At 43.7% G+C, this 22299-nt stretch overlaps 1 protein-coding gene and 1 long non-coding RNA gene across 4 annotated transcripts in view; one reads left to right on the top strand and one right to left on the bottom strand.

Annotated features, from left to right (window-relative positions):
• Positions 1 to 22299, top strand: part of LOC119660264 (basement membrane-specific heparan sulfate proteoglycan core protein-like) — a 514615-nt gene that overhangs the window by 416010 nt on the left and 76306 nt on the right. The window lies entirely within an intron of this gene.
• Positions 1 to 22299, bottom strand: part of LOC119660265 — a 115120-nt gene that overhangs the window by 46360 nt on the left and 46461 nt on the right. The window contains exon 6 of the long non-coding RNA XR_005250417.1: positions 9871 to 9919. This is a non-coding gene — a long non-coding RNA (uncharacterized LOC119660265). The remainder of the gene's footprint in view (positions 1 to 9870; positions 9920 to 22299) is intronic.

Genomic DNA, 22299 nt, shown 5'->3' with positions numbered 1-22299 from the left:
TGAGCAGTGCCGAGTACACCAATAACTCCGTCTGCCAGATTCTCCATCAAAACCTTGCGTTGAAGTATAACTTAGTGGCAACCTACCATCCTTACTATAAGTATACTCCGCAGAGAATCTTGGAAAATGATCGGGTCAAACTACTGTGGGATCACACTTTTGCCACCGACCACAGTGTTGGTCATAACAGACCCGATCTAGTTCTGCTTCTGAAGGAAGAGCGAGCGTGCTTTATAATCGATGTGGCCGTACCGTTGGACCGGAACACTGTTGAAAAAAAGGACGAAAAAATCTGGAACTACGGCCCCTTGGCAGACGATATGAAGCAGACTTGGAGACTACAAAAGATAGAAGTAGTCCCAGTGGTAATTTCAGCGACGGGATTAGTCCCGCAGATCTTACATAAAGCGCTGAAAACGCTCGATCTTAGGGCTGGACTATACATGGAGATGCAAAAAAACGGTTATCCTTGCAACCTGTGCTATAGTCCGAAGAGTCCTCTCCGGTAACAACCTGACCTAATGGGTTTCAGTCTTGATCCGCACTGTCTTCGATATAAGATCCATGTCTCTGTAGTGTAGAACCACCGCGTCATTGGCTGAAGTGTTTGCGACAATCGGGCTGTAGTAAGACATTTTCGCATGGTCGCACACACTTTGCGTTAAAACGCATCATCGCTGTGATGCGGGCCTTTAGATGTTGCCTTCAGCCCATCCTGAGTTTGGTCGCCCCTCGATCCGGTTGGGCGGGAAGAGGGTCCGTGGGCTTTTTTAACCATATATAATATTTTTCAGAGCTTTGGTAACTTTCTGGAAGAATTTGATTTGAAACCACCACGCCAGTTCGTAACACTGCAATTTAATAGAAACCACGTAATTCTTGTAAAAAATTCTCGGGTGCTGTTGCCCGGTGGAGTAACATAGCGGCAGATAAGGAATGTTAACTAAAAGCTCTTCTGCAAATCCTAGCAATAGAGAATTAAACAGACCCTGCAGTAGATTTGCTGGAAAAATGCTACTTCTCTTATATAAAGTTCTTATTAGGTCGAAACGGTGGGATACGGACCGTCTAGTCTAAACTATAGTAGAGTCATTGAGCCGAGAGGTAAAGCGTGCATGGCCGACTTTCGCGGTATTCATCTTGTAGATGTTTCATGATGACCTTTAAGGTAGCCTTTGGGTTCCGTGTAAAAAAAAACAACGTTGGTCTCTTTCACGACCTTCCCGCCGTGCACCCATGTTTCAACCGAATCATTTACAATCAACTGTCACTGAGTTTTGTCGAAACCTCCCTCAATAATTCTAATTCTTCTTTGTTTGTCAGAAGTATCGGCAATTTATCCCTTTGATGTGGAGCCGGGTTCTATTTTCTTTAATTATCATTTTCACTTTAAACGAATTTAAACATTTTAAATAAAGATTTGTAATGCTTCATGCGAAATTTTTAAAAGATTAAAATATCTTTCTGAAAATATGCACCAGCAACAACAGACTGCGAAATTAATATCACAAAATTCCTGCAAATATCGTCTCCTGTAGTGCTTGTGATTCGTGTTAATGTAGCATTGCTTACTCTACAACATTAATATAGTCTACAGACGGAAGGCTTTTCATTCCATCCAATTGATGCAACTTTTGTCAGACTTTACAGAATGAATAATTCAGTGTTGGATAAGTTTGGAATTTAAAAATGAGTACCTCGAATTCCTTGGTAAATTGTCTGCAATAATAAAATTCAGTTTCAGATGGGCGGGGGAAGGTTTACAAAGGATGAATTTGTGGTTTTGCTCAGCGGTTGTTCCGAAGAAAAGTTCCCCTAACCTTATAAGGTCTCTCGTAGACTTAATAAATGTTCGCTTCGAGTAATTTTAATCACATCTCAAAATACTCTTTTTAGATCGGCAGAAAATAGTGTCTCACTTTCCAGTGATTAAAAATTGGTTTGAAATCTGTTATGAAACCTTGTATCTTGGTTCTTTCCTCGAAATTTATCTTTTTCGTAGCACAAAAGTTTCCTTAAGGTATCTGAGTAAATAGTAAGATTGCATTTATAAATAGCATACTTCACGAGATTCCCGAACAATCTGTTCAAGAATGCCATAATATCCACGACCAACATTGAACTTTTCAGATAACCTCCTTCAAGTGTTTTGCAAATTTTGATTTTGGTGTCAGCTTCTATTAGGAAGATTGTGTAGTGAATCTTGTTTGACAATATTCATAATAAAATAACAACTCTGCGACAATCGGAAATCGGAAGCGGGGAGGTTCTAATAAATCTCCAGAATATGTAAATATGTTACTATTATTTGGGAGTTTAAAAATACAATCAAAGGATTCCCTGTTTGTCGTAAAAGATGACAAGTGCAATCAGCAAATTAGGAATCTCTGCTGCTATCGAAACGTCGAATGTGGACCCTTCTTGAGAACAATATCGCGGCTCCGAAAACGCTCGCTTCTTCCAACTTGTGTAAGAATCCCAGTGACGTTTGAATTAGGAGATAGTTTGTTAGCCGAAGTCTTAAAATGAAAAATTGCCTTGAAAGATATATTTCCTCTTTATTGGCTAAAAGTATCTAAAATATCTAATCTATACATCCTCGAGAAACCCAACCGGGCACACAGGAACATCGATTTCACCATGGAGATCGAAAAGGAAGTGGAGATACCGTTCCTAGACTAAAAATTTTCCGGAAAAGAGGGAATTTTGAATTCGAAATCTACAGGAAACCGACGCAGACACAACGAACCATCGCATATATCTCAAACCACGATTTCCACCATAAGATGGCGGCATACTACTTTATGATTCACAGGGTGGTCACAACACCGCTCAATGAGGAGAGAAAAGACAAAGAAATGAACTACATCCTGGAAACATTCAAGAAAAACAGATACAATAGGAACCTCATCGAAAATCGGATCAAAAATAAACTAAGCCAGGCCTCAAGACAACAACTTTCAACACTATTCCAGGAGGTGAATACAGAACCTACGCAATGGATAACATTAACCTACTCGGATCGGGCGCAGAGCATCAAAAGGCGGCTAAACGTAGATTCTGGATCACCTTGACTAGCAGATGATACCTACTAAGGACCCGGTTACAATCAGCCAAGGACAAAATAGAGTGTACGGAAAAAAGCGGCATTTATAAGATCTCCTGCCCAGACTGCGTTTAGTTCACACCAGGGTCCTAGAATACTTAAAGAATGACGAATCCGCTAAAACTAACAATAACTCCGCGGTTGCCAGACATAATAGAGCAGGGACATCATTTGTCGTTGGACGATGCCAATATTTGTGAAAGAAGTGAACGACGTTAGGAGACTAGATTCCTACGAGAGCCTCCGTATCTTGAAAATTCTCCCCGAAAAAAGGCAAACTAGGGACATGGGTAGCAGTTTTTCCACCTTGGTGGAATTTTCAAGAAGGGCTAGGAGAAGAAAAGAAGCTTAATTAAGACATTATAATCACAGGAATAGCAATAAAAACCCAAATTGTGGAGGAAATTTTTTAAAGATAAAACACTGAAGAAGGGGACAGTTGGTCCCGAAGTGCGTATTTGCATAGATTAGACACTTGGAACAAATAAAAAGGAAAAGTATCTTCCAAGGAAACCTTTCATTAACTGCACATTCTGGACCTAAATAAGCAAAGTGCTGGAGATTTAGAGAGTTCTACTTTTTAAGCTTTTGTGGAAAACAAAACCTTATTAAAATAGTGTCGCCTTTATTTTTTTTTTGTGGAACTGGAAATCTTCAAAGGACACTGGTCTGGATACATCAGCGTGTGGAGTTTTTACCCACTAAAACCAACCCCGACTCTCTCCCTACCCCGCAGAACCACAATAACATCAAGTCAGCTCACTCTAACTTAGTCACCTTTCCTCTACACACGGTGTATGTGACCGCTCTTTTCTCCTCTACCTTCCGCAGTTTGTTTTGGATAGTTGCGATCATGGAGTTGACAGCATCCCAGTTCTTCCAGGTTGAGGGTTGGGTAGGGCTGACAACTCTATATGGAAAACCAAAGTTACGAAACCGCGAAATTGGCCTCGGACAAGATGGATTTCAAAATGACGAACCCGGCAACGACAACGGACGATTCGCGCATTTTCACATGGAACCTGCGCTTCCTGTACAGACCGAATGCAGCGGAGCCGATACCCTGTTCCAATATAAGGCTGATAAGTATCGTTGCAAGAGATGCGCTGGACAGGGACCGGTTTCCTGGAGAAGAGCCACTGCACTACATATTATAGCAACCATGCAGTAAATTATGTGCTCGGAGTAGGTTTCTTAGTCAGCACGAAATGGTTGTTGGAAGTACCTTGTTTGCGCGGAAAGCGGTCAACAAACATACGCGGGTCTCTCCACATGGGACCACTTTCATCCAAATTGACCACGTGCTGATCGAACGCCGCCATCTCTCAGCCTTGATGAATGTAAGAACATATAGGGAGGCCAATATAGATTGGGACCACTATCTTGGCATGGTGCTCCGAACTCTAATTACGACATTACCTACAATCCCCCTCTGACAATCAGGTAAGAGTGAATACTAAAGCCATCCACAACACAGCCTTCCGTAACACCTAAAACGGGTGAATGCCGCGATAACCGAAGTTAACATATATCCTGGAGATGAAGCATCAACAAATGATCTTCACAACCACTTGAAGAGCGTTACTGTTGATGTGGCCTCAAACATACTTGACCCCATCCGCAAAAGGAGTCGGAACGGCTGATTTGACGATGAATGAAAGCTAGCAACGGAACAGAAAAATGCTGCATACCAAGAACTGCAACTGCACCAGGTGCGCATGTTTTGACAACAAGTCAGCAGGATGAAGCCTTATACACCTCAATGCTCACCCTGCCGACACAAAGAGGGAAATCTGATTTCCGACAGGATGGGCATATTGGAGCGATAGGTTGAGTATTTTGGTGAATTGCTCGGCGAGTTGGATATCCCGCCAACATAAGACGACGGACAAATATTGCCACAACTAAGCATAGAAAAAACAGTCCACGCAATTCATCGGCTTAAAAACCATAAGTCATCAAGTGTCGATGGAACTGGGCATTATCTGTCACATACATAAAAAGGGAGATATAATGTTACGCGGTGCAGTGATTATAGAGGTATCACGTTGCTGGGTACCATCTATTAGATATTCTCAGCTATCTGTCTCGGCCGGATAAAAGAAACAGGATCACTCTCGAGACCATTCGACATCAACAACGGTCTAACACAAGAGGATGCCTTATCATACGTCGTCTTTAACCTGCCCCTTGAGAAAGTGATTCGCTATGCAGGTGTGAACGCGAGAGGCACCATCCTCTTCAAGTCCACCCAACTACTGGCCTGCGCTGACGGTATTGACTTTATGGAAAGAACAACCCGAGATGTGCGGTCCACCTTCATCCAGGTCGAGCAGGCAGCGCGACATCTCGCGCTGTACATTAGTGAAGGCAAGACGAAATATAATACATGATGAAATCCGCGCACGGTTATTGGGAGTCAGCAGAGCCTATTTCAGCTTACAAAAACTGTTCCGTTCGAAACGTCGCACCATAGGGTCAAAGCTCTTTCTGTACAAGACAATGATCTTACCAGTCCTCATGTATTCTTCGGAAACTTGGGTTCTTAGCAAGAAAAATTGCGAACACTTGGCCATGTTCGAAAGAAGAATCCTCCGACGAATAGCTGCCTACATGAGGATGGACGATTCCACAGCCGTATGAATAATACCATTACCGCATTGGTTGCCGGGTCACGTAATCCGTATGGATGAGGATGCCGGACAGCTGCATAAAAAGTGCAGGGCTGTCTCTTCCTCCTCCTCACATTGGCTGCACACAGCCGAAACCACTACCCCAATCTTTTCCATATGGTAGTTTAAGGGGCAGTGTCCCGTCAAAAGCTACTGGGATTTTCATGTCCCACTTCTTAAGGGACAACAAAAATGCCGCTCTAGTGGCCCTAGGCTCCTTTGCAAGGATTTCGCTTGCCGGCAAGAGTCCAAATTTCTCCACTGGGTTGCGTGAATCCTTACAATTCCACCCTTCAGAGTAGACTTGACAGTAGATGGTCGGATTCCAAGAGCTGGTTCTGGCCCCACCATTGTGGATCCAGACCCTCGGCGAGCCAGTCTATCAGCCTCCTCATTACTGGCGATGTTAGATTGCCCCGGCACCCACATTAGGAATGTTTCGTTCAGTCGACCAAGTTTCAGCAGCACCTGATGACAACTCCACACCAACTGGCTTGATATGTTGTTGCCATTTAGTGCTGATAATGCCGCCCGACTGTCGGAACAGATTCGAATGGTGCGACCCCTCCATTTTGTCGCAGACATTCTTCTGCTGCCAATTAAATGGCATATATCTCCGCCTGGAATATGGTCGTCATTTTTCCGAGGGATCGGGCCAGTTCTATAATCGGATTCTCCGAGAAAACACCTGCACCCGATCCATACTCCATGACTGACCCGTCGGTGAAGATTATTAGGTCTGTAATCTGAAAAGGCTCATGGCCACTTGTCGACTATTCTTCTCTTTCGGTGATTACGACAGTGTATGTCTTTTCAAAGACGAATCTGGAAACCATATGATCGGTCGGCATCAGGGCTACCGGATGTTTTTCAAGGAATTTCCAGATAGGCGCATGCCCGTTGGATTGGTCGCCTTTCCACTCCCCAATGGTATCGAACCTATATGCGTCGTTGGCCGCTTTCCGCTTTACCTTCAAGTGAATGGGGGGTAAATTTAGGATAGCTTCAAGTGCCGTAGTTGGCGTAGTACTCATTGCTGCAGTAATACTTAGGCAACCAAGTCTCTCAATCTGCGTTAGCAGTTTCCTGCTGTTAGCAAAGTTCAGTCTTGGCCACCAGACGATGCATGCACACATCAAAATGGGTTTTATTATGGATGTATACATCCAATATATCCGTTAGGCGAAAGTCCCCAGGTCTTACCTATCGCATTCCTACAGCACCAGAGCAATCTGCAGGATTTCTGGTATTGTTCCTGGATATGATGCTTCCACGTTAACTTGGAGTCAAAATGTACTCCTAAGTACTTGACTGTTTGTGCCAGCTGGATTTCCGCCCCTGCGAAGGTGGGTAGCGTATAGCTGCCCCACCCATGGATGAGGATTAGTCAGTACGGGAAGTCTATAACCTATGGTAAAAAAACAAGACGAGGCAGACCCTCCCACAGATGGAGCGATGGCATAAGCCAGGACGCCAAACAGCTTTTAGGGATAACGATTTTGTGGAACTCGCCAAAAAACCGGCGCTAGATTGGATACCGGCTGTTGCACCATTAATGATGATGCTAAACCGGTTTCTCCATACACTCAATGAAAACCAATTCAGTGTGTTTGAATAGTCATTTTTCCTGACTACCAATGAAAGCTACTCCAGCTTCCTGCCAAAAGGTTTAGACCAATGGTAGGAAAATATTTTATTTAGGCGCCCTATACCCTCCATTAATATCGCTAGATAGTTGACACCCATATCAAGTGCTTAGAAAGACACAACCGAGGAAAACCAGATGTTCCTTTTTCACCTGCAACGATCGCCTTCGCAGGTCTTCTATATTCTTCCAAGAGAGTGTATACGCCAGTAACTGAAAACTCTGTCTCGGGTTTATCAGCCTGTTCCCCATTTCCACCGAGGCCTCCGTAAATTTCTCACGACACCAGTGTTTTCCGCTGATGTCAGTTAGCAGCTTTCGCATGTTCACGGTGTAGGCCACGAATGGATCTGTTTCCATAACCGGTATTAGACTAATGCCTTCATTTCACAAGCTTTTCTGTTCTCCCACTTTTCCTGGTAGAGACCGAAGGGAGGGTTACTTAATATTTAGCCTGGAGTCTCGTCTCCATTGGAGCTAAGATGTCCTTCTACCATGCCTTTCCTCTTCTGTCTTCTGAAAGATTTAGGCAACAGTTCCACGTTCTAGCTGACCGCGCCGTAGCCACTAAGTGCAGGCTTTTCACTGAAGTGAGAGTAGGTTTTATACAGCGGTTCCCGTGGGGGACATGGATTGTGGAGTGTTTCAATCAGTAAACTATCCGGACGTACCCATATTGCATATTCACGAAAAACTTCTTTAGCTTCATTCTTGAAGGACAGACATAGCAAAGTTTTTTGGAAAGTTTAGTAAGTTTAGTTCAAAGTCTTCAAATTTGCCCAAAGTTCTCATATAATTAACTCAGAAAGTACGATAAATTCCATGTTTCCGTTTTCAGAATTATATTCAACGAATTGAGGCTATAACGTGTCAGTAATTTCTTCATGTGCGTGAAGGCGTTAATCCATGGTTTTTACTTTTTCAAGTTAACGAAGTCACTCAGGATATTAAAAGCTGATTCATTCACATCCACAAACAGCGGAAATTGTATAGAGTTACGCCTCCATGCTTGTGGAAAACATACCGTACTCGCTATGAATATTCAAAATACCCTTCTCCTCGATGGATCATTCAAACCAAAATAGATACGCTAACCATACCCACATAATTTAACGCAAAATTCATGACTTATTATTCATTTTTCATTCGTCCTTCCCAAACCCCATCAACTTAAACAAAGCGTTTCTTCGCATGGAAACCGAATGACAGGTTTACCATACATTGTGTGATGCGCTTAGGAGGAAAAACAAGAAATGACATTATTAAAAATCCTTTTTCGGTGAAAAGGTTTCCAGGATCCACGTCATTTTTTGCCTGCCTGGCAGGTTCATATGCTCAAGTTTGGATAAACGCATGAAAACACAAAAGCGTATATACGAGAATCAAGCCTACGTAGGGTGAAATGAAAAGGAAAAAAGATAGCAAGAAAACATAGGAAACCTTAATCCTTAGAAGGGTCCATTATTGTTATTATTATTCGGAATGGGAAATAAAAAGAACACTCTTTTTGCATTTATCGCCCCCGAAATGGAAGGAAAACAATGGATCCCTTTATCCTTTTTCCTCGTCTGCCAAACGGACCTTTTACTGCTTACAGCCCAGTCCAATCAGACTCCCAGGTTCAAGGATCGGAACGAAAATTCGTTTCCTCCATTCTTCCAGCAGAGCAATTTCTCTGCACTTAGTATTTGTCGTTAACTTTTAAACCGTCAGTCATAAAGTGTCGCGATGAGTTATGTTTTCCGTAATAATGAACATTAGGAAACTCACAACGGACAGGACTCTCGCTGGTGGAAATCATTCGTTTGATTTATTTTTTTTTTTGTTGAGATTATTCCTTTTTCATCCCACTGAATTCAAGAGGAATTAATAACTTGACAGCTATCTGCGTCTGTCCTGAACAAGTTCGGCTTGTAATCGCCGAGTGCTGAAGAAAAGGGTTCGTTACTGTCGAAAGAAATGAATAAAGTATGTTTGAAGGACAAAGATAAGACGTTTGGCAATATAATAAGGTTTATCATTGGTATTTCATAAATCTTCACTGAAGGTTGCATAGAACTTTTGAAGTTTGTGGAGATTAATCGTCTTAAAAAGAAAACATGAATAATTTTGCTTTGAAGGGAGAAGCAAACATTAATACCTGAAGAATCAATGCCCAGTTGAAGTGTTATAAATTATTTAGGTATATCTTTATTGTAAGATTAAAAATGCGAACCATTTTGAACCAAAGTTTATCTGATTGAGACGTGCTGCGTTTCAGGGTCGTACTGCTAACAAAATGGTTGCTATTTATCAAATTTGCATTTATAGCCAAGGCAATAAGTCCCTGATATCGTTTGGTTGTACGAGTATATGGACGCAGAATATACCTAAATATTACTAGAGCAACCACGCATTTAAAGAATATAATATATATATAATGAAAGTAACGACATGGATTGACTTACCGATGTCCTTTTTTAGTAATCTCTGGCGGTTGCGGTGTCCATCGCTGGCCTAAAAAATAATGATATTAATTAGTAATATTTTCAAGACAGGCTTTGTTGAGGTCGTTTTTGACACTGAAAGTTTTTCTAAAACTATATCAGATCCTTGAATTCTAGGGCCTGAAACAACCGGTATCTGGTCTAGGCCTACCTCAATAAAAAACTCCAGACATCTCGCTTTGCATCGAGGTTCAATAATTCTATGACTCTATCTGAGGCAGGGTCTGCCAAGTCTTCCTTTTCTACCATATATATTGCCCTTAGAAACTCTTCGGACTGGATTAACTAGCTCACCCACTGCAACCTATTGAGCCGGATTTTATCTACATCAAGACGGTCGTGATATAATTCGTACATTTCATCGCCATATAGGCTACAGAATCGTTCACCCTCGTGTAGGGAACTAAAAATTCGTCGCAGGATTCTTCTCTTCAACACGGCTAAAAGTTCGCAATTTTTCTTGCTAAGAACCCAAATCTGACGGGATAAAAAGCACCCCGCTAAATACCAGACGATTGTTGTTGGATATAACGGCCTTGTAGACGAGCAAAAGGCGAAGTCCACCGCTCTTAAACGTAATCAATCTCAAAACGATATCGAAAAAAAAACAGAAGCGGAACAGAATGTGCAAGAGCTCGGATGCTAAGCAACCTCTGCAAACAGACAAGCAGCAACAGCAGACCGAAGAGCCACGAACTGTGAAACCCTTCAGAGGCGTGGTCAGGAATCACTGTCGTGTGTTGCTGACGGATGGCAATTCTGTTCCGCCATGGCGAACACATGGTATTGATCCCCTCCTCCTTCGATTCCTCTCAGGTGGTCCGTGGGTTCTACGTTACAGCATGCGAGAATCGATTCTCAAGTCATTTTTTCGGTTCGTGCGCCGCTAAGATCAGCGACGCATGAATAAGGATAAGCTTGTCTAATGCGCGCGTCTTCAGTATTCCAGTATTCCAATAGACGACTGGGCGATTATCAAGGAGGGGGAACCCGAAATGGACTGTCAATCTTGCCTGTTCCGTATAAAGAGAGGGTGCCTGGAACCACTGAAAAAGGTAGGCTACAAAGTACTCTTCGGATTTAGGCGCGTATGGGACCAGTGTAAACTGAACTACCGCCAGCACATCTGGTGCCCTGGTACGAGGCTGGCGCGGAGCACTTCCTTCTCTTTCTGACCGCCAGCAAAAACGAACACTCCAAACACAATCCTGGCTTATCTGCTTAAGGCAGCACGTTCAACGAAGATATAATTTGCAATGTCATTTATTCTTTTGGCCTTACGTGTAAAGTAAAGTGGGAAAAGTAAAAGTAGTGCCCCCAAAAGTTAGTCATGCAACAAACGCAAAGTTGAAAGTGTTTGGCTCTGCAAAATCAAACGATGACTTGGATACAGTCCACACCACCAACGAGCTGTTGGAAGAGATGAATACCGATGATGTGGCGGGGACTGCCGAATCGCCTACGCAAGCAGCTCTGGTTGAAGGTAGCGCAAATAAACCTGCAGCGCCTGAAATGCGCCTGGGCTAATCTGTCCTCCTCCTCTCCAGATCAAGAGCATGCATCCTCGCGAGGAAAAGACTGCATGCTCTTGTGTGGCCGGACCTGAATTACAACGACCTAGCCGTGGTCAACCTGGCGGCAGGCAGAGGCGGAGGACGTGTATATTTTTCGTCAGTTTATATGGCTCAAGACCGATCAGCTTTGCCAGAAGAACTGGAGCATTTGACGACCATTGGCGAACCTATTGACCTGTTGACTGCGATGCTAATATAAGCCATACACTTTGGAGCAGCTCGGAAATCAACGAAAGAGATGAGTCATTCTTTGATTTTATTATTAACACTAATATATCGGTGTATAACAAGAGCAACTGTGGTGATTCAGAGGGGGTGCTTGAAACACCCTACTAGCCGAAAATGTGATTTTTATGTATAGTTGGATACTTTTCAGTTTAGATCTCGTTGCAGAAGTCTCCAAACTTGCCAGAAACAAACTCAGGAACTCAGGAACAAACTTTTCGGTGCGCAAATTAGCAAGATTGGCACAATAGACGAACCGAAGTCAAAGATCTTGGCTCTTGAAAAGGCATTCGAAACTGCCTTTAAAGCCTCGTGACCTGTTAAATACAGAAGAAGACACTGCCACCATGGTGGACTGAAGATCGGTCCAGCGTCAGTTGACCAGGAAGATCTTCAAAATCTGCCACAGACCCAAATATTGGCGGCCATACAATGACTTCCTGAAAAAGTAAAAGTTGGACCTCAAGACTGCCAAGTGGCCGTCCTGGTTGGACCATTATCAAAACATTGAAAGCAACAGCGAATCTGCGAGGCGCAGTAAGATTCTGACTAAGGAAAAAGGTCTTAGACGAAATCTTTTGGTGAAAACAGAGCAGTGTTTAGACACACTTTGTTGCCAGCGATGGAGACTGTAAGTCAGAGTCTTGTTTGGAGGGTATGCAGCCGCCCCAGCCGTGCAAGACTATCAAATCGGTAATTACCGAGAAAAAAGTCGGCTGGGTCTCCGGACATCTCTACGTATCACAACCTTCGCGGGCAGATGCGGCCAAAAGTCCGTGGAAAACTTTCGGCCAATCCGCCTCATCTCTTTCGTGTTGAAGAGCATACAGCGCGTCCAGGACGTTCATTCAGCACCTCTTCCTCAAAGGGAAATCCACGGAAACCGCTCCCCACGAGCTAATTGGGACGGTTGAATGGTCGCTGCAGACTGGTAGATATAGAGCAAGTACCAACCAAGGGGTATCTTATGCATTGGATAAGATCCATGCTAAAAACCAGTATAATCCAGTCGGATCTGGCAGGTAACCACTTGCCCAGAGCTGTAAACAGAGCCACGCGCTAAGCTGGCGCCATCTGCATTCTCACAGACTATGCCACAAGCTCTGGTTAATAGGGATGGACCTAATTTTACGGATATTGGACAGGAGCGAGGTGAAAGTGGTGACTTATGTCGGGGACTTGGTGATATTAGTGGCGGGGACTTGGCATTAATCCAACCAAAATGGAACTGATGCTATTCATCACGAAGGCAAGGGTATTTGAATCCCACCTCCCGCGGCTGAATGAACAAAGATTGCTTCTTTCTACCAATGTAAAGTATCTGGGTGTAATCCTGGATCCGAAGCTAAATTGATGATTGAGAAGCTCTGTATAGCCTTCTATACCTGCAAGAGAACCTTTGGAAACAAACGAGGTTTCCGGCCGAGGATGGTTCTCTGAATGTACACAGAACGAAGCTTAATGGCATTCAAAGAACCGGGGCTCTGCAGTCTTGTCGGCAAATGTCCTCAATATACTCTTACATGTCCTCCCTCTATACTTCCACATTAAATACGTTGTACCTTGCAGTGCTGTCAGATTACGTGAGTTCGGATGTTAGACAGCGAAGAACTACGGCCATAGTAACATTCTAGGCGAAAAACCTCGGGAAATATGGGCATTCTCCGCGGACTACGAGACATTGTATTCTAAACGGAGGTACTGAAAACCTGTCGATGGCTGGGGCATTATCCGACCCCCAAACGTAACATAACAATTCTGGCCGACAAGCGGTCGTTAAGGTCTTGCACTCAGTGGTGACATCCTGTAGGGCAGTGCAGAAACGCGCTGAACCGTCTAGACGGCATGTTCAAGGCCACTGCCCTCTGGGTTTCTGGTCATAGGAACATAGAGGGAAATAAGTGGGATGATGAACTGACCACGTGGGGCCCTATTGTTGGTAGTCCTTCAGCGGGTACAGTCTGTGCCCCGCTGGTGGCTGTCAAAGGTGGAATCTTAAAACTTAACAGCCGCGTACCTCAGATGGTGGAGGCTTACCACCTGTGCCAAGTCGAGGAGGATTTGGCCCGCTTATAACAAAACCCGATCGCGAGAGCTTTTATGCCAGACGCGAGCAAATGAATACGAAATTATGGCGATCTGCACGGGAAACTGGCCGAACCATGCCGGCAGACTAAACATACCCTATTAATCGCATTGCCGAAGCTGCGGAGAGGAAGGGAAATCGTCAGACACTTCCTTTCCGATTGCCCAGCTCCAGCTAGAATCAAACTAAGGATACTAGGTAAACCATTCTTTGAGGACCTCAACGAGATCTCTAACTGCAGGGTAGGGGAGCTCCTTTCCTTCGTAAATGCTAAGCTTGTCCTTTTTTTGGTCGCCGCTGGCCATACATTTATGTGAAACCTTTACTCTGGTATTATTATGGTATCACCTGCTGGTGTTCATCGCTTTCCGTTGAAACTCCTCCTTTTTTAGCACGTTGCTTATTGAATGAATTTTTCTACCGTACTCCTGGTCATTTCTAATGTTAACATGTACCCCAGGAAATCCCCGAGTAATAACCGTGAACGAGTCACAGCTTCTACCTCGCCAATCATCCTGCATCTCGTATGTCGCGCAAGATGGTGTGTCGCCATGCCTAAAGCGATGCAGGTGTGTGCGAAACCCTCAATGTCCGTTTAAGAGTTGTAGTAGGTCGTAACTAGCTTTGTGATTTAACCCGCTCTGAAACATTTGCGGCAATTCTATAGCCTTTGCTCGTCTGCCAAGTGTTTGCTGTTGTATTCCCCAATAATCGCCCGGTATTTAGCGAGGTCTTTTTCATCCCGCTCGTTGTCAGTACCGGCCTCTCTATTCTTAGCAATCTTGCTGAGAATATGCATGGCCTTCTGGTACTGGATCTTGATCAGGACATCAGTGGATGTTCGCTTCTTAGTCGGTTTCCGGCGACCGATTTTTTTGTGAGTTTTCACTTTTGAGGATGCCTCGATGTCGAGGGTTTCGGGTTAAGAGTACTATGTCTGGTATTCGCTACACCTAGTTTGATGGCAGTGGATTCCGGGCTGGAAACGACCAGGGTAAGGGTCTTATTTGAAACTGAAGGTGCTCAAGGTATTTAGAGTTCGCATACTAAAGACCAAGCTCCCCATTGGCTACGCAACCCTCTGCGTATGCTGTTCCACCTTGGCTTGGGGTCCCATTAACACCTTCTCCAGTGTAGGGAGGGCAATCCCCGGGCTGTTGCTTCGGTCCGTCCCCCACCAGATCTACTTGCCCCTAACACAGAACCATCAGATCTTTACCTAGCTTTCATGCGGATGGAGTTTTTCAGTCCTGAAGAAGATTGGAAAGGCACGATTCCCTGATTGAGTATTCTGCACTGGGGCTCTGGACGACGCTGATCATACAATTTCTTTCTTGCGGAATATGGAGTGGGAGTTCTCTGCGGACAGCATTGTGAAACAAATGCTGAGGGGCGCTGACAGATGGAACCGTGTTGCGCTTACGTCCGGGTCTTTTTTATTACGAAGGGGATAGAGCGCGACCGGTTATGAGGCTGGATGATACGGGGGGTTGTTTGAACTATAGCCCATATGTTCTTAGGCTTCTTGGTAGACTTTAACCAGTATAATCAGACAATGGGCTTCTTAATCAGACTTTTCCTTTCCATCCTACAGTTTGTACTTCTCACAATTCCTGCATTGGTGGGACCAATATATCATCGCAAGATTGCCGTTGGGGAGCCACTTTAATCATCTCTTCAGGGAGAACTGGTCCATACGACAGCGGGAATATCCAATGGAGATTTTTCTACGTCCTTGCATTGGGTACAGCTTTCTTGCATTTGACCGCAGTAACATTTTCTTGAAGAAATTTTTGCTTGGTCGTAGAAGTCTTGTGCTTTGCACTGCAGCGAAAATCTTCGAGTCTATTTGTATCAAACTTCATGTTAAATTATTTTATCCAAGGAAATCAAAATGGTCACTGGCACGCTTAAACGCACAAATTTTTCTATCAGTTGGACGGGAGAGTGAACCCTCTCAAACAAGCGTCCCCTTAGGGCACTTCGAAAACACTTCCCGAACTCTATCTTAAATTAATTCAATTTCAACCCTTAACATGTCCTGGCTCAGTTTCGACATGTACGAGTGCACCCATCACGTCCATTACAGTTTAAAAGACAAGACAATCAGTATCAAGTCCAATTCAAATCCTCAAATCATTCAGTTCAACGTCGCCGCAAGTGGTAAGTTACATTGCAAATGGCTAGTTTCCCTTTTCGATTTCCACAGAAAAAAAATCCCAGAACCTGCCTTGGATGACAAAAACATGGAATTATTCCATAACTGACATCCATGTCTCTATTGTTTCCTCGAGAATTGTTTGCTCACTTCCCAGAGTTCCTTTAGAATGTGCTATTGCCGCATGCCTTTCATCTGGGTCGTGCTGGCATCATACAATAAACAGAACATCCAGCAAATTAGATCTGGCATGCATTGGAACTATTGTAAAATTCAATGCAAGCTTCTGTGAAATACATCGAACTCTGTAATTATCCTGTATTGTTCAATGAGGTCAACTGCATGATTTCATTGTAGACAGAATGTGCATGATCCGCCGGACAAAGTCCTGTTGACAACATCTAAATCTAAGGACGAAATAAGTAGATAGTACTATCAGGCGGCAGTGTGTGTCGTAAAAGAGAACTGTGGGTTTGACTGTCTGTCAGTGACATAGGAACATAGGAAATTAGGAAATCGATTTTCGTTCAATGGTCCATACTCAGGTTACCAATTTCTCATGATTCTTTAATTGGCAAATGCTCATGGCATCTTCGGAACAGAACTGCGTACCAACCTTGATATCAATGGTTGAATACAGAATGATAAACTTTAGGAGGTTCGTCCTTTTGTTGCCATATTCTATCCCGTTGGCTGAAGGAACCTGCAATTCTAGGTAATTGCTCGACAGCTCCAAATCAACTAATATTTTCAAGCATTCACCAAAGCAAAACAACCAGACCTGATATTGTGTGATACTGTCATCCCTTCAATAGGCTCAGCGTTCTTATTGTTCAAGCTATTGGCACTGCCGACTGATTGTTCCTGATCCTGGGAATTGACATAAATCAACTTCAATCCAAACAAGACGATCTCCAGGCCAAATAATTTTCCAGCTTTCGGTCACCAGTCGATGATTCTGTTGTGTTTACCGAGTACATGGAATTGAGGTTTACCTTTAAACAATTCAGTCCCCCCAAACGAACTACCCCTATGATCGGTTAGTCAATTGAACGGGGCCAACATTCCTCAATATCCGGATGATTCTGTGTGGTTAGCTTTTCTGACACACGAACCGTAAGCCATGTTGTACTTTTTTAGGGCTAGTTCCAGTATGTGTTGTAATGCAACGAACAGATAATGGAAGCATTTCAAACTATCGGAACGATTTCTGTAGGATATAACCGAAATGGCGTATCTATGCAGATTTGTGTCTTGAATTTGAGCGAAAACAACTATGCTCACGAAGTATATATCAATCCAATATAGGAAAGCTTTTCCATTTCGTTAAGAAAAGTACCGTTGCAAACAAACGTAAGACCAATAAACGAGAAGTCTACATATTTACTAGCAGTGTAAACATAAAAAGCCAAAAACAGAGCACATCCTTCAATGTTCATATTTTTTTAGTTCATATATGGAGGTGAAATGAATCCCTGAATCCCTGTGGGATACGCACACATTAGAAACTCCCAGTTTCTCCAGCATCACCTTTGGTATTACTTCGCATATAGCAGGATGAATTTCCCCACTTTTACGACAACCAGCGTTTATATTTTGGCTCCCAATATCATGCATCACCCTTGCTAGAGTTGAACTAGCCTTTGTTGCCTTTTGTCACGAATAGTGCAGGTGCCTCTTGAAGCTCAACTTGGTATCCATTATTACCTAATCAAATCGGATTTTGACAGGATTTTTTTCTCTGGCTTTGGTAATAAGCTCTGCTCCACTTTTCAGCCCGCCAAGCCCAATTTCACTTTCATACAGTTCCACAATCTCGGGGTGCTTCACAATTACCACCAGCGTCAGGTTCTCTGCAAAACCAATCAGTGTTACCTCCTTTGGCACCCGAAGGCGAAGCGCTCCGTCATACATTATGTTCGATAGCAGGGACCCTAATACGCAGACTCAGGGAACACCTTCTGTCATAACATATTCTTTGACTCGTCATCCGTCTCGTACCAAAGAACTCTCCCTTACCCGAGCTAAGTAGCCAGGGACCGTGTTGATGGCATTTCTGACATCCAGCGACCGTGCAACACTTACAAACACCCGATCCACAACTGCTAGTGATCAGTGGTAGAACGCGCTCTCCGAAGCCCATATTGCTAGCGCGACGAACGAAAGCAGTCTGTTGTATTGTACATTTTCAAAATCTTCCCCATAGTGTCTAAAAGACAGACTGGAGAGGGTGCGCCAGATGGTTTTTGGGTAGCAGAACCCACTTATGACCCACTAGTCGGAAACATTCTGTTTGCCGATGATCTGGTTTCCTTCTTGTCCTTTGGGCATGTCTCTCGCTTGTAGATACGATGATCTCAACCGCGAGATTCCCTGCTTTCACCACTAGTTTAGTTTCCTACAATGGTGGAAATACTGTGGCGGCATTATAGATTCACATGCCTTAGTTTGCCGATGACGTATTTGACTCACTTTTTTCCCCCTTCTAAAGTTGGCAAGAATGTCTCTTCCTCGAAAACTGTAATGGAGCAGCCATCTTTCCTGGTATTTCCACTTCTGTCGCCTCTTCCTCTTGTGATGCCGAGAAAGATGGCATGGTGATCGCTATGGGTGTAGTCTTCATTCACTGGCTAGTTCATCCCTCTTTCCATCTGCTTCGGAAAGTAGGTACGCATCTAACGTTGATTGGTAAATATAAAGCTTCGGAACGTTTCAAACAGGATTTGATCCCAAGTGTTCGTCAGTCAACTTCCCCAATCCAAGGCCCACATGTTGAAATCGCTGGCATTGATTTTAAGGCTGTAGTCTCTAATGTCCAGCACTAAGCTGTCTAGTATCTCCTTATATTGCGCTAATGTTGCACTAAAAGGGGCGAAACAGCTGTAAACATGGACGCCTTTGACATTTGCCCAGAAAAAGCCGGTCCTGGGAATGCGATTGTGTCTTATATGACTCGCTTTCTGCATGCCGATATCTCAACGTTTCCAGTGGGTCTTTCAGCCATGTAACACTTCTTTAATTTTGCCAAGATTTGTAGATTACCACCACGTTCACAATCGATTCTCAAATGGTTTCCGAGAGCAGGGTTTGAGTTGCCTCGTAACGGTTCAGTTCGATTTTGGCTACGATTCTCCACTCTCCTCATCCTCCTTTCTTGTATGCCGGGCACTTGCCATCAACTGCAACGTGCTGGTCCTCCACTCCTTCTTTCCGTTTGGACAAAATATACCGTGGATCTTTAGTGCAATCCTTGATAAGATAGTCCTCTTTTCTCCACTTCCTACACCTTTGGACCTATAATGCTCACTAGCCGAAATCGAGGCATCCGAAGTATGTCTTAAGATATATCTACTTCCTATTCTTACCATGCCCATGGTAACCAGTTTATCCGTGGATTCCACAGGCAAGCAAATAATTAGGACTGAGTTCCTTCATACGCAGGTTTCATACAATTCATCGCTCTCTTCTATTCCGCCAAAGTTAAATTGTTCTCTTAGCGCCACACAAATGTCTTCTCATTACGTAACCTCATCTAGGTCCTTATACTCGATTACTATCTATTGATTTCGAGCTTTCCCCCAGGTATTTGATAGTCGACTTCGAGTAGATCGTATGTCCCATGACTTCCACTTTGACAATATTCTTTCTATAGTGCAGAAGCTGCGTTAATAAGCTTCTGTTTTCTCGTCCGCGATGATCGCCATGGCTTTTCTAACCAAGGCTTTATTGCTCTAGCCGTCTCGATCACATAGAAGCATTGAAGTCCAGATCATCCGGGTACTTTGCTGTAACGGCTACAGCCAGGTCATCCGCTAAGTCGATAATCGCAGCCTCCCAGAAGAGAGAAGAACGAGCGCCCCATTATAGATGACATTCCACAACAATTTCAGCTTACAAAAACTGTTCCGCTCGAAACGTCTCACCATAGGGTCAAAGCTCTTACTGTACAAGACTATGATCTTGCCAGTCCTCATGTATTCCTCGGAAACTTGGGTTCTTAGCAAGAAAAATTGCGAACTCTTGGCCGCGTTCGAGAGAAGAATCCTCCGAAGAATTTTCGGCCCCCTACATGAGGATGGACGATTCCGTAGGCTACACAATGACGAAATCTATGAGCGATACCATGACCGTCCGGTTGTGGATAAAATCCGGCTCAATAGGTTACGGTGGGAGGGTCACTTAAACCGTATGGATGAGGATGATCCCACCCGGAAAGTCTATAAGGGCAATATCTATGGTAGAGAAAGAAAACGAGGCAGACCCTGCCTAAGATGGAGCGATGGCGTGGGTCAGGACGCCAGACAGCTTTTAGGGATATCGAATTGGTGGACCTCGGCGCAAAACTGGGATATCTGGAGTTCCTTATTAAGGCAGGCCTAGACCGGATACCGGTTATTGCGCCGTTGATGATGATGATGATTCCACAACAGGGGACCTAGCACCGAGGCTTTTGCTACCCCCGCAGTGACCATATACTCTTTGACCTCTGATCCATCCCGTTTCAGAAAGTCCTTTCAGGGAAACAATTCCCGACCAGACTTGTCAACTATCCAGGAATACCTATTTCAGCCCAAGCCCCTTCAATTTGGATCCAGTTTTCGGAGTTAAATGCATGCTTAACATGCAATGCTAATATGGCACTGTAGTCGTCAGAACTCAGCGCGTGTTTTACCACCTTTTCCCATATGCTTATTGAATTCACCGTAGAGTGCCCGTGCGGAAACCCATATTGGCGCTGCGACAAGCAATTGCTGCTTTCGACGATAGGTACCATTCTGTTGTAGATGAGTCTCCTCATCATCATCCCCATTGTATCCAACAAATAGATCGGGCGAAATGAGAATGGATTTTCAGGTGATTTATTTGGTTTGGGAAGCAACACCAATTTCTCGTTTTTCAACCGAGCAGGAAATATTCCTTCTTAGAGGAACTTCTAGAAGATGTAAGCAAAAGGGTTGGGTCTATTTTTCGCTGTCAATTTCGAAGCTCCGATAAGGATGTCATCCAAACTGTTGTTGCCACATCACATATTTCCCGCAGCTCCTCCTCATTTTCCCGAGGCATTACGCACTAATTGAGTTGAACCACCGTTTGCCTTCCGCTAGTTTATTTGTGAGAAAACAGAGTAGCAACCTTTTTTTCAGAAGGCGCGGTCAGGTTACCTGATGTAATCTTCGCGGCTTTCTCAACCCATAAGGAACTCTTAAATTATAGGGTCCTTCGGTGCTGTTGTGGAAGAGCGTTGCACTTTCCAAAAACCAACTTTTGTCCTTATACTTCATCTTCGTCTTCAGCCTTTGTTCCGTTCAGTAGCGGGGTTGACTCGCCTTAATAGCTTGCGCCACTTTATTCTATCAAAGATCTGATTTGACTAAGTTATCAATGTTACGGTCGGCGTTTTGATTGCTTCCAATGGACACTATCTCAGTAGGATAAAGACCCAATAGATTGAAAGTGGCATTCAGATTGTTAAGACTCGTCCTGTCTCCTTTCCCAAACTTTGCTTGAGACCGTCTCCAGAGGAGTACGTCCTTGATATCGTACCATAATTATTGTCAAAAGGGACCTTCATGGTGAAAAATTGAAGGGTGTTCAATGGAAAGTCTTCATAAACCTCAGTCGGATATCTTTTGATGTAAACCTTATCATGGAGGTTTTCAAATCATTCAGAGGTCCTTTAAGGACCAACTGAAGGAATTTTACTTAATTAATGACAATATACAAAGGAGCGTGTAAGTCGCTTAAAGCTAAGGAAGTAGATAGAGTAAAGAGCCAAGCTGTAGAACGTTATAGGACCGGCTAGCCTCGGGATCGGGGAGTGAAAGTTGATATCGAGTTCCATACAAGGACTGACTACTACTGGATAGGAGATTCATCAAGGCTTTAAAATGACGTTAACACTGCCATAATATTAAAACCATAAGCAGGCAGACACTCAGTTTTTCTCAAAAAGTCAGATGGTTCCTGGACGAAATTTTGCTACATGTGACAATAACTGTGACTAGAATCCAGTTTTGAGGTTTTGCGGTCCTGATGACAAAAAAAAATTGAGTCGATTGTTCTGAAAGGATTAGTTTGAAAATAAATTGCTCGCAGTGCAGATTTCCTGGGCTAGACGGAATAACGCTAGATATGCTGAAGAAACCGAAGTGTAAGGATTTTCTTGCCTACTGGACATCTACGGAAATCATGTTGTACTTAGGGACGTATACTGGTAGTTTTCATATTAAAAGCAGATAGACGAGATCATGAGTCCGAGGAGGATTTTATTCCGATCAGTCTTACCTTTTTTGTGTTGAGACCCTAGAAGGTGTTCTAGATATCCGCTTAAAGCAGAATATGGCAAA

Source organism: Hermetia illucens, chromosome 6 (assembly GCF_905115235.1).
Source record: "Hermetia illucens chromosome 6, iHerIll2.2.curated.20191125, whole genome shotgun sequence".
Taxonomy (NCBI): Eukaryota; Metazoa; Arthropoda; class Insecta; order Diptera; family Stratiomyidae; genus Hermetia; species Hermetia illucens.
The sequence above is the reverse complement of the archived record's forward strand: the minus strand, read 5'-3'. Positions and strand labels throughout refer to the sequence as shown.